Below are 11968 nucleotides of genomic sequence, written 5' to 3'. Positions count from 1 at the left end.
ACAGCATCCCTTTATGTTCAAAACTCTAGAAAAACTAGGGATAACAGGAAAATACCTCAATATTGTAAAAGCTATCTATGCTAAGCCTCAGGCTAGCATCATTCTGAACGGAGAAAAAATTGAAGGCATTCCCTCTAAAATCTGGAACAAGACAGGGATGCCCTCTCTCACCACTTCTTTTCAATATAGTTCTTGAAACACTGGCCAGAGCAATTAGACAGATGAAAGAAATTAAAGGCATAAAAATAGGAAAAGAAGAACTTAAATTATCACTATTTGCTGACAACATGATTCTATACCTAGAAGATCCTAAAGGGTCTACAAAGAAACTACTAGAACTAATAAATGAATTCAGCAAAGTGGCAGGATATAAAATCAACCCGCATAAATCAAAGGCATTCCTGTATATCAGCAACAAAACATCTGAAATGGAAATGAGGAAAACCACCCCATTCACAGTATCCTAAAAAAAAAATAAAATACTTGGGAATCAACCTAACAACAGAGGTGAAAGATTTATACAATGAAAACTACAGAACCCTAAAGAGAGAAATAGAAGAAGACCTTAGAAGATGAAAAAATATTCCCTGTTCATGGATAGGCAGAACTAACATCATCAAAATGGCGATATTACCCAAAGTTCTCTACAGGTTCAATGCAATGCCAATCAAAATCCCAACGACATTTCTTGTAGAAATAGATAAAGCAATCATGAAATTCATATGGAGAAAAAAAGACCCAGAATAGCAAAAGCAATTCTAAGCAGGAAGTGTGAATCAGGCGGTATAGCGATACCAGATTTCAAACTGTACTACAGAGCAATAGTAACAAAAACAGCATGGTACTGGTACCAAAACAGGCAGGTGGACCAATGGTACAGAATATTGGACACAGAGACAAATCCACAAAATTACAACTTTCTTATATTTGATAAAGGGGCTAAAAGCATGCAATGGAGGAAGGATAGCATCTTCAACAAATGGTGCTGGGAAAACTGGAAATCCATATGCAACAAAAAAGCTGAACCCCTTTCTCTCGCCACGCCCAAAAGTTAACTGAAAATGGATCAAAGAGCTCGATATCAAATCAGAGACTCTGTGTCTGATAGAAGAAAAAGTTGGCTCCGATCTACATGTTGTGGGGTCGGCTCCAAATTTCTCAATAGGACGCCCATAGCCCAAGAGTTAATAACAAGAATAAACAAATGGGACTTACTAACTAAAAAGTTTTTTCTCAGCAAGAGAAACAATAAGAGAAGTAAATAGGGAGCCTACATCCTGGGAACAAATTTTTACCCCTCACACTTCAGACAGAGCCCTAATTTGCAGAATATACAAAGAACTCAAAAAATTAAACAATAAGATAACAAATAACCCAATCAACAAATGGGCCTAGAACCCGAACAGAAACTTCTCAGAGGAGGACATACAATCAATCAATAAGTACATGAAAAAATGCTCACCATCTCTAGCAGTCAGAGAAATGCAAATCAAAACCACCCTAAGATACCATCTCACTCCAGTAAGATTGGCAGCCATTATGAAGTCAAACAACAATAAGTGCTGGCGAGGATGTGGGGAAAAGGGTACACTTGTACATTGCTGGTGGGACTCCAAATTGGTGCGGCCAATTTGGAAAGCAGTATGGAGATTCCTGGGAAAGCTGGGAATGGAACCACCATTTGACCCAGCTATCGCCCTTCTCGGACTATTCCCTGAGGACCTTAAAAGAGCGTACTATAGGGATACTGTCACATCAATGATCATAGCAGCACAATTCACAATAGCTAGACTGTGGAACCAACCTAGATGCCCTTCAATAGATGAATGGATAAAAAAAATGTGGCATTTATACACAATGGAGTATTATGCATCACTAAAAAAATGACAAAATCATGGAATTTGCAGGGAAATGGATGGCATTAGAGCAGATTATGCTAAGTGAAGCTAGCCAATCCTTAAAAAACAAATGCCAAATGTCTTCTTTGATATAAGGAGAGCAACTAAGAACTGAGCAGGGAGGAAGAGCATGAGGAAAAGATTAACATTAAACAGAGACGAATGGTGGGAGGGAAAGGGAGAGAGAAGGGAAATTGCATGGAAACGGAAAGAAACCCTCAATGTTATACAAAATCACGTATAAGAGGTTGTGAGGGGAAAGAGGGGGAAAAAGACAAGGGAGAGAACTGAACATCAGCAGATGAGGTAGAGAGGGAAGATGGGAGGGGAGGGGAGGGGGTATAGTAGGGGATAGGAAAGGTAGCAGAATACAGCAGTCACTAATATGCCATTATGTAAAAATGTGAATGTGTAACTGATGTGATTCTGCAATTTGTATTTGGGGTAAAAATGGGAGTTCATAACTCACTTGAATCAAATGTATGAAAGATGATATGTCATGAGCTTTGTAATGTTTTGAACGACCAATAAAAAAAAAAAAAAAAGAAAAAAAAAAGAAATTCACGTTATACCATAACCCTGTACCTACATGCATTATCTATATGAATAAAAGTTTCATAAAAAAATAAATAAATAAATAACCGAGCCACCACATACCTTGTAGATTCAAACAGCAACTCTTTATTCTGGAACTGTCACCAGCACTCTACACGCACGTTCTGGGAAAATCCACACACTCCACCGGGCTCTGCATACCAAATACTCTCTGAATCCCGTGAGAACTCAACAGGAACTCAAGGAGCGGGCGCCTGAGGCAGCAGGATAAGCCCTATTCCCAGCAGGATCCACCCTAAACCCGGATCCACCCTGGTCCTTGAGCAGGGTCACCTTTCTCAAACATTCATGCAATGTCACTGCAAATGACCTGGGTCCAAGGCAAGCCCATTTCCACAATGGAGAGTCCTCCCTCTAAGCAACATTGGGTAGGCTGACAAGGAAATTGCCATGCGTCATTCCTACTTGGCTATGGCTCTCAGCAAATAAACACTGTGGGCAGAAGTAGCAGCTTCTAGGAAGCGTCCTCAAGGGAAGGCGTTAGACTCCAGCCCAGCTCCTTTCTTTCCTCTGGAATGCAGATCATTGGCTGATATGCTGGCAAAAACCCTGGGCTAGAAGGTGTCCTTGGAATGGCAGCCTTGAATGTCAGAGCCAGTAAAGCAAAAGACGGTGAGTCCCCCACCTCCAGACAAGGGAGAGCAGCGTTGACCTGACCAGCTTCAGACTTGCTGAATTTAAGGTAGGTAAATATCTGTCTTGGTTAAACCATAATTATCTGAGTCTTTCTTTTACTCACCAAACTCAATCTTTTTTTTTGTTTGTTTGTTTGTGCATGTGAGGCAAGCTCTCTACTAACTGAGCTGTATCTCCAGGCTGCCAAACTCAATCTTAAACCAATTCGGATGCCTAAAGATTTATGTACAAGGATGTTTGTGGAAGCATTGTTTGAAATATCAATAAATGTCAATCTGCATATTTGTTGGTAAAGCAATGGTTGAGTACATCAGGGCCCATTTGTTTAAATCAGTCAACAAACATTTTTGAGCATCTATTTCGTGTCTGGTACTCTTCTAGATCCAAAGAGACAAAACTGGAATTAATGTTTGAGCCCAGAACACCCAAATGATGGGATAACTATGAAGATATGAAAAAGTAAAAGCTATTGTGTATTACTAGTATTGTTGATGCTCTCAATCTGGGGCCTTGCTGGGTTTGGAGATACTGCCTCTCCCAGGGTTAGTTAATCCCTAGATTAGCAAATTAGTTTCCTGGGAGTTTCCCTTTCATATGCAAATGAACTAATCCCAGCTCAGACCCACCACCTACTCTCACTGGAGAAGCCACTCTCTCCTTTGACCCCAATCACCCCAGGTCCAGTACCAGCCAATCAGGGACACTCCCTACATCTCTTTATTCAAACTAGCCAATCCTGAGCCATTGAGCTTGCTTCTCCTGCCTACACCATTCCTTCCCTGGAAAACTACAACAAAAGCCCAAGGTTTCCCGTAGCTTCTTCTGCCTCCTGACAAACCCTGGAACCCACACATACTGCCCCCTCTTTTTGGGAACTGTCAGTGACACACTATAGTTTCAATGGCAGTTATCTCCTAGTCTGCGGGCGGTACCACACTGGAATAATAATAAGACCTACATTTTAAAACATGAAGAATCTGATCCCATTTTATTTTTTGAAAAAAATATTTAAGTGCATGTGTGATTGTTGTACGAGTTTCAAAAAATTAATGAAAATTCATGGAAAGAGAGACCAAAATATAACAGTAATTATATTGAGGAGTGTATTCCATGCTTGGAGGAAGAGAAGCAAAGACTATTCATTGAACTTTGAGCATTTCCATGTTAATTGGATCTCTATAAGGAGCATGCCTTACTTTTGTAAGAAAATAAGACAGACAAACATATATGTTTTGCATTTCATTTCATTCTTCCGCTCTCTGCACACCTCCTTCCCTGTCACACCTCAGCTGCATGCACCTGAAGCTTCTTGGAGCTCTGCCAGGCTGCTCAGCTGTCTGCTTGGAGACAGGCCCTGCCTCCTCTGGACATCAGCTTCTCCACCTTGCTTCATATTGCACCTTCTTCAATTTGTTGAAATTTCTAGTCTGCTGGGTGCTTCTGCCTCTGTCACTGACATGGTGGGATTTGCACCTTTTTATTACTTACAACAATTTTAATGGGATCACCAGGAGTCAAGAAATAGGGAATCATGGAAGCTTGGAGATCTCTTCAGACAGGAAGTTGCTGAATAAGTGTGAGAATCCAGTATCTTGACACATCAGTGAATGTGACTGGGTATAGAAGTGTGGTGTGTTAATCACCTTTTGTCACTATGACAAAGTACCTGACATAATCAACTTAGTAAAAAAAAAAAAAAAAAAAGGCCTATTTTGATTTTTTGATTCACAGTTTCAGAGGTTTCAGTTTATGATAATTTGACTCTGTTGCCTGTTACCTGAGGCAGCACAGTACCTCATGGTGGGTAGCACAAATAGAGAAATCCTACTTGCTTCGGGGCAGCTGGGAAGAAAAAGAGAGATAGGAAGGGGCTGGGTCTCAATATCCCCTTCAAGAGCAGTGACCTAACTTTCTCCAACTAGGCCCCACCTCCAAGTTGGAGAAAGGTTTCACCACTTCTCATAGTGTCACAGGCTGAGGACCAACCCTTGAATACACGTGCCCTTGAGAAATATTTCAGATCCAAACTATAATAATTAGCCACAAGCAGGTCTAGCCTTTGACAAAGACCCTCACACCGAGATGGGCCTGGCCTTGAAAAACAATGAATCTTCATTTATAGGGGCCACTAGAAATTCAATTGAAAAACTGACTACTTGGAACCAACCTGCTTGGAAAAACAGGTGGCATAGTAGGCAAGGAGTTGGTGGGGAAAGGGAGGGGGTTTCGAGCACAAACAGTGTTGAAGTGGCACCCCCTTTCTCCTCAGAAAAGTCTTAACTGGGCTTCTCCAGAAATCTTCACCATGGCTGTTTTTAGGACTGTCAACAAAAGAGTCTCTGCAAAAGAGTTCAATGTAGATAAACTTCCTATTTTCATGTCACCCTGTTTTACTTGGTCACTGGCCAGGAAGATATCATCACTCCAGGTGCTGGACACCCCCTTACCAGTTTTTCACAAACATGTATCCAGTATATTAGTTTGTAGAAATGTGCAAACAAGGCCTCTGGCCTTGAGCTGGGCTTTCCAGATATGTCTACATTTTTAAGAGAAGTTACCAACTGGGCTCCATGGTAACAGCTGGCGGGGGTGGGTAGATAGAAAGGGGAGAAGAAGCTCCCCGCTTCTCAGGGGTTGTCCTTGAAGGGTTCACTTGCCCAAAACAGTGAAAGAAAAAGCTGCTTTTATGTGAACTTCTGCAGACTGTGAACTTCTGAGCCCCTCCCCTTACATGCTGGGTATAAAGTTCTGAAACTCCCTGAACTCAGGGTTCAGGGGATTGATTGATTACAGCAAAGGCTGTACCCTCTGAACCTGGCTGCAGCCAAATAAAACTGTTTCCTGCTGTCTTCGGTCTGTCCCTACAACAGTGTCTCATCCTGTCATGTGCAGAACAGCAGTCCTGTAGGGAAGATGGTTTCCAGAAGCATTGTCTGGGTTCAGGCAGCCTGTATGAGAGGTCTGCCCAAGTTCTGGGGCAGGCAACCAATGTGAGGTGCACCATTTATTTATCCAATGTTTGTGGAGCTCCTTCTCTAGGCCTAGCAGGCAAGTGATGGTCTGGATGAAGATGAGAATCCATAGCTACTCAATGCAGATAGACAGACAGGAGTCTATCATCCAGCTGCCGGAGGAGATATCACTTGCCAGTCATGTGACCTTTGGCTGGTTGCTTAACTTCTGAGTCTCATCATTCTTGTTTTAAAAATAAAATATTTTGGCATACTATAGCAATACATGCATACCCATGTGAGTAGCAGCACAATTCACAATGGCCAAACTATGGAACCAGCCTAGATGTCCGCCAACAGATGGAAATGAGGCACATATACACAATGGAATTTTATTTAGTCATAAAGAAGAATGCCATCATGTCATTTGTAGGAAAGTGGATGGAGTTCGAGAATGTTATGTCAAGCAAAGTGAGCCAAACTCAGAAAGTCAAGGGCCGTACGTTTTCTCTCATGTGTGGAAGCTAGAGAGGAAAAAGAAAAAGTTAGAAGGGAATCTCATGAAAATCAAAGGGAGATCAACAGAGTAGTGGAAAGGGCCAGGGGAAGGGAGGAGAGGAGAGAAAGGGGAAATATAAGGGAATGATATCGACTAAATTATATTGTTAACATTGGGTGCACTTGCAAATATGTAACAATGAAGCCCACCAATATGTACGATTATAATGCACCAACAAAAATGGGAAAAAAGATTTAAATAAAATATTAGAGCCTAGCTCCCAGGGTGGTTGCCGTCTTAGATGAAATACAACCCTGTATACTGAGTAAGCACTCAATCATGTCCCAGAGAGCTCACTGCTTACGCTGCAGGCCCCTGACTTTCTAGAGGAGTGGTTTGTCTTTCCTGTTGAGTGTGTAACTGACTTCAGAGATTGGCTATGAGACCTTTGGACATTTGAACAGCTCAGACTGTACTGGGCTCAATTGTGCCTGAAGGCAAACTGCAGATTTGATTTAGAATATTGCAAAGTGTGTGTGTGACGGGGGAGCATCTGAAGCCATTGAAACTTAGCAATTGAACCTGCCCATATATGTGGAGCAAGAGGGAAACTAATTCCTCTGTCTCCCAGGCCCTTCCTATTTTGGCACATTCTAGCTGGTGCTGAAGGAAAAGGCCGAGGGCAGATTTTGCAACTCAAGAGTTGATAAACAATATTGTTGGGTTTATCTGGATCCTTGGATCTCAGGATTTCGAAGTATGTTAGGCAAACACCTAGCAGCAGATAAGATTTTTCTCTATTTCCTGGATGGATAGTCAGAGGCTCAGTCGACAGGCTGTAACAGATCCAAGAACACAATCTAGGTCAAGTGCCTTAGAGACAAGAAGGAATGTCGCAGATGCGCCTACGCAGTGGTTTTCAAATGTGAGTGCTCAAAATTCACATGAGAAAGCCTCTCAAATTCCAAATTCCTGGGTCCCACCACAAGACAATCTGATTCAGAAATCTGGGTGTGGGCCCTGAATTCCAAGTTTTAACCTTGGCTCTCAGGTGGTATGTTTATCACACTTTGACAATTACTGGTCTAGTGGAGTCAAAAGATGTGCCTTCTATTTGGCGTGAGGCCCCTGAGAGGCCAAGAGGACTACTTCTAGGGGTTTAAACCAAGGACAAAAATCTATAAAATTCACAACTCAAAATTTTATCTTCTAGGGAGAAAGGCATGGCAGAATGCAAACTCCAAGTTTTTAGCAAACTCTTTTTACCAATAAGGCAAATTTGACTTCTCAGGGTGAGATTGGTTCTGCAGGTATACAAGAAACCATCTGCAGCCCCCGTTTCCAGGCATCCCTGAACCCAGATCATGTTGACAGGCACAGAGGCTGTACTTCCACCTTCTAGCGGTTCCAGGGGTTTCTTGGCTTGTGGCTAAATCCTTCTAATCTCTGCCTCCATCTTTGTGTGGCTTCTCCTCTCTGTATCTCGAATCTCTCTCTGACTTTCTAAGAACATTTGTCATTGGATTCAGGGCCCTCCACAATAACTCAGGAAGATCTTATCTCCAGATCCTTAATTACATCAGCAAAGAGCCTGTTTTCAAGTAAGTCCACCTTCATAGGCTTCAGGTGACATATCTCTCTGGGCAGGAGGTCACTATTCAAGCCATTACATCTTCCTATCACCTGTCACTATGATCATTAGCTGTTTGTGGCATGAGTTAAGGTCAGTTTACTCCACAATAGTAAGATGTAAAGGAAGGGACCTTGGATACAGTTTCTGTAATGCTCAGTGCCTGGAACATACTAGGTACTCAATTTTTGTTTAATGAGTGAATAAGTTTTTTTCATTGATCTTCATATAGTGGCGCAAAGCTGACCAGCATAGTATTGTGACAGCATAAGTCTCTCCTCAGCACTCTAATTTTTCAAAATCATCTTTCAAGTCAATTGCAGAACACTTTACTTGAGCCTCATTGTTGTCAATGTCTGCTAAGACCCCAAACATCTCCCCCTGCCCCTTCTCTTTGGAAATGTTGAGCAAAGTTCCCTCTACATAGGGATGAGTTTGGGAAGGAGTGACATGTCACAAGATTGAGTCTTATCTTCTCATTCAGAAAATGGTGCGTGTTTGGTTTAGGTGAGATCTTCATTTCCAGTTCATCCTTCTCTGCCCTGTGTCATTCTTGGATGAGTGTAGGGAGGCCACCAAGAAGCCTGTAGGCACAGGCTTGCCCTGAGTGGGCGCGGTGCTGCCCCTCCTTTCATTGTGGATAAGGCCGGCTCTCTGGGAGCCTTCCCTGATGCTCAGGAATCTCTCTAAGCTCCATTCTTCTCCCTAATGCACTCCAGACCTGTTCCCTTGTGAAGTGGATGATGGAAAGATTTTCTTACTCCTTCCCATCCAAGGACTTGAGTCAAAGGTGCCACGAGGGGTGCACTGCAAAGGGGAATGAACTCAGGGGTACTCGGCCACATCCCCAGCTCTATTTTGTATTTTTTTTATATGTATTTTTTTTTTTTTTAGTTGTAGGTGGACACAATACCTTTATTTATTTATTTTTTTAATGTGGTGCTGAGAATCGAACCCAGAGCCTCATCCATGCCCGGTGAGTGCTCTACCCCTGAGCCCCAGCCCCAGCTCCTATTTTGTATTTTATTTAGAGACAGGGTCTCACTGACTTGCTTAGGGCCTTGCTAAGTTGCTAAGGCTGGTTTTGAACTCACAATTCTCCTGTCTCAGCTCCCGAGCCGCTGGGATTACAGGCGTGCGCCACTGAGCCCAGCCATCAATGCAATGACTTCTAAGAGGTATTCCCAGTACAACTATATGATGAGATGTGGTGTTAGGCTATGGGTGAAAGAAATGCAGAGAGCCGCCTATGTCCCGCCCTCATGGGTTGCATTAAGACCTAACAAGAGGGCTGGAGGGGGTGGGTTTGTCCCTCCTGTCTCTTTTATCCCTTCCTCCATGTAAGGATGCCATGCAAAGGTGCTATTAGAAATGGCACATTTTCAGACACTGAATCTGCCAGCAGCTTGGCCTTGCCAGCTGCCAGAACTGTGAGAAATGCATTTCTCCTGTTTATAAATTGCCCAGCGTAAGGTATTTTGTTATGCCAGCAGGAATGGACGAAGACAGAACCCATTCGCACCATTTTTCACCCTTGTGTAACAGACTTTTGCTAGTATTTTATTTAAAATTTGTTCCACTATTGTAAATGATGTTGGTTTTGTGTGGGTGTGCATGCAGCAAGACATCTGTCAAACGTTGGGGCCGGGGTTGTATTGACTTGGAGAAATGAACTGGAAAGCCCTCCTTTTTCTGTGCTCTGGAGCAATCATAAAGCAGGGACCATTAGTGACACCCACTTGAGCTGGCCTCGGTGAGAATGTGCAAAAAGCAGCCCATATGAGCAGGAACGAGAGATTCTGGTTGGGGAGGTGTTGGGGATTGGCACGGCCTATCTGTCTCCAGATGTTTGCTGTTTGAAACAGATTGTGTCTCTACCTTCCTGTCTGGCTTACAGGGTAAAATCCACTGACCTCAGAGCTTGCTTGTCAGATTTTTGCAGAATCTTCCAATATATATCCAGGCCATTGCCCCTGAGCTGTTGATTTTAGCCATACACCAGGGAAAGTAGAGGATGGGGCAGGAGCAATTGGGAACCAGGTCTCACATGCCTCTGAGTTGCTTCATTAGCTAAGACAGAGGAGTGCAGGTGAGACTTTGATTCACAGGTGGCAGCACGTGCATGTACAAAGGGCACCAGGCTGCACCATGGAAATGCAGAGTTTCATTGTTGTCTTTCAAAATAATGTTCTCAGCTGGTCCTCAAAAAAAAAAAAAACCAAGAACAAAAAAAACACACAACAACAACAACAACAACAACAACAAAAAAAAAAAAAAAAAAAAACAACACAGGCAAGAAGATTAGGCTCTGAGTCTTTATCTTTCTTTATCTTTGCGGAAGAGGAGGTTTCATTTGAAAGCTTTTATCACTAGCCGGTTGACAGGCTACTGCAGTCACTAGCTTCATTTAGAAGGGGACTGGAAAGTAATAAAAATCTCTTCTTATTTTATAGTTCCACCTGTGCCCACTGGATCAGCTAGATGTCCTGAGCTGTGGGGGTGATAGGAGTAAATGGAGAAAAGAATAAGAACCCCAAATGACTCGTTTTAGCCACTCTTTTCACCTACAGCCTGACAATTATATATATTCATAGGATAATATCTAATATGAAAAATGTCTATAAGAAAAGAAAGGAAGTGTCATTTCATTTAATAAACTGTTCATTTCAATATATGGACATTTTCACTAAATTATATAAAGTTTTTTTTCCTTCTAAATTTCACCTTGGGGTTATGAAGGAAATGCCATTCTGGCATAGTTTTAAATGACCAGATAAAGATTTATAATCAGAATGTAATGTGGCTGGAATAATACTGACATAGAAATAATTGCTTTTCGACAGGTGGTCCTATAGTTTTGTGATTAGACCTACAAATTCAATGTCAGCAAGCCGTCCATAGAGCCCTCCCTGGATCTCAGTGAGGAATGAACTGCTTCTCGGAGATTCTACCTTCTCAAAGCTCAGAGTCTATCTAACAGGGAGTAAGGAGGGTTTCTGGAAGTTCCTTCCACTTTCTTTCCAATGCTATAACATCCACTTTGCACGTACGTGGGACCACAGAGTGAAGCGAATGTGCTTAATTGTTTCATATTGAACAAAGAAACAAGGCAACAATGTCTTAGAAATTATAAAGAAAAAGCCCTCTCTCAGTAGATCTGCAACATGCAAATGAGCAAAGCGTTCTCTAGGCGAACAGGGTTGTATTCTGCTTAAAGGATCTCTCACAAATATCTATGAAATACCGTGTACACACAGACAGCAACTGGCCCACAAAGACTGGTTCATATGAATATCATACGAATACACTATATTTGGAGGCAATGAAGATTTACATAGATTGGTTGATTCAAGAAATATTAATTGAAAACTCCTGTGTTGCAAGTCCTGCTCTGAGTGCTATGGCTATAGCAGAAGACAAAAGAGACAAAAAAAAAAAAAAAAAAAAAAGACACAGATGCTAAGACAACTAACATCTAGAGTGTAGATAGTGGTTTGTGCTAAAGAAGGAAGTAAGAGAAGGAAGGGAGAGGGGACTCTGGGAGAGTGTGATCATTTTAGATAGGATGCTCAGGAAAGGCCTCAAGAGACAGTGAAAATTGAAGAAAGACCTGGAGGAAGTCAGGTGGCTATCTCTCAGGGATGAAGACCACCAAGGTCAGAGTTTGTCTGGTATGTTAAAAGATGCACAGAAAGGGAACCAGGAGGAGGAGGAGGAGGAAAGGGGGTCAGAGATGTAA

The 11968-nt window shown here is 42.2% G+C and overlaps 1 long non-coding RNA gene across 1 annotated transcript in view; it reads left to right on the top strand.

The window, feature by feature from the left end:
* Positions 1–3063: 3063 nt before the first annotated feature.
* Positions 3064–11968, top strand: part of LOC143396497 (uncharacterized) — a 55983-nt gene continuing 47078 nt past the window's right edge. The window contains exon 1 of the long non-coding RNA XR_013091107.1: positions 3064–3195. This is a non-coding gene — a long non-coding RNA (uncharacterized LOC143396497). The remainder of the gene's footprint in view (positions 3196–11968) is intronic.

Source organism: Callospermophilus lateralis, chromosome 4, assembly GCF_048772815.1.
Source record: "Callospermophilus lateralis isolate mCalLat2 chromosome 4, mCalLat2.hap1, whole genome shotgun sequence".
NCBI lineage: Eukaryota > Metazoa > Chordata > Mammalia > Rodentia > Sciuridae > Callospermophilus > Callospermophilus lateralis.
This window is presented reverse-complemented; position numbering and strand designations above follow the sequence as displayed.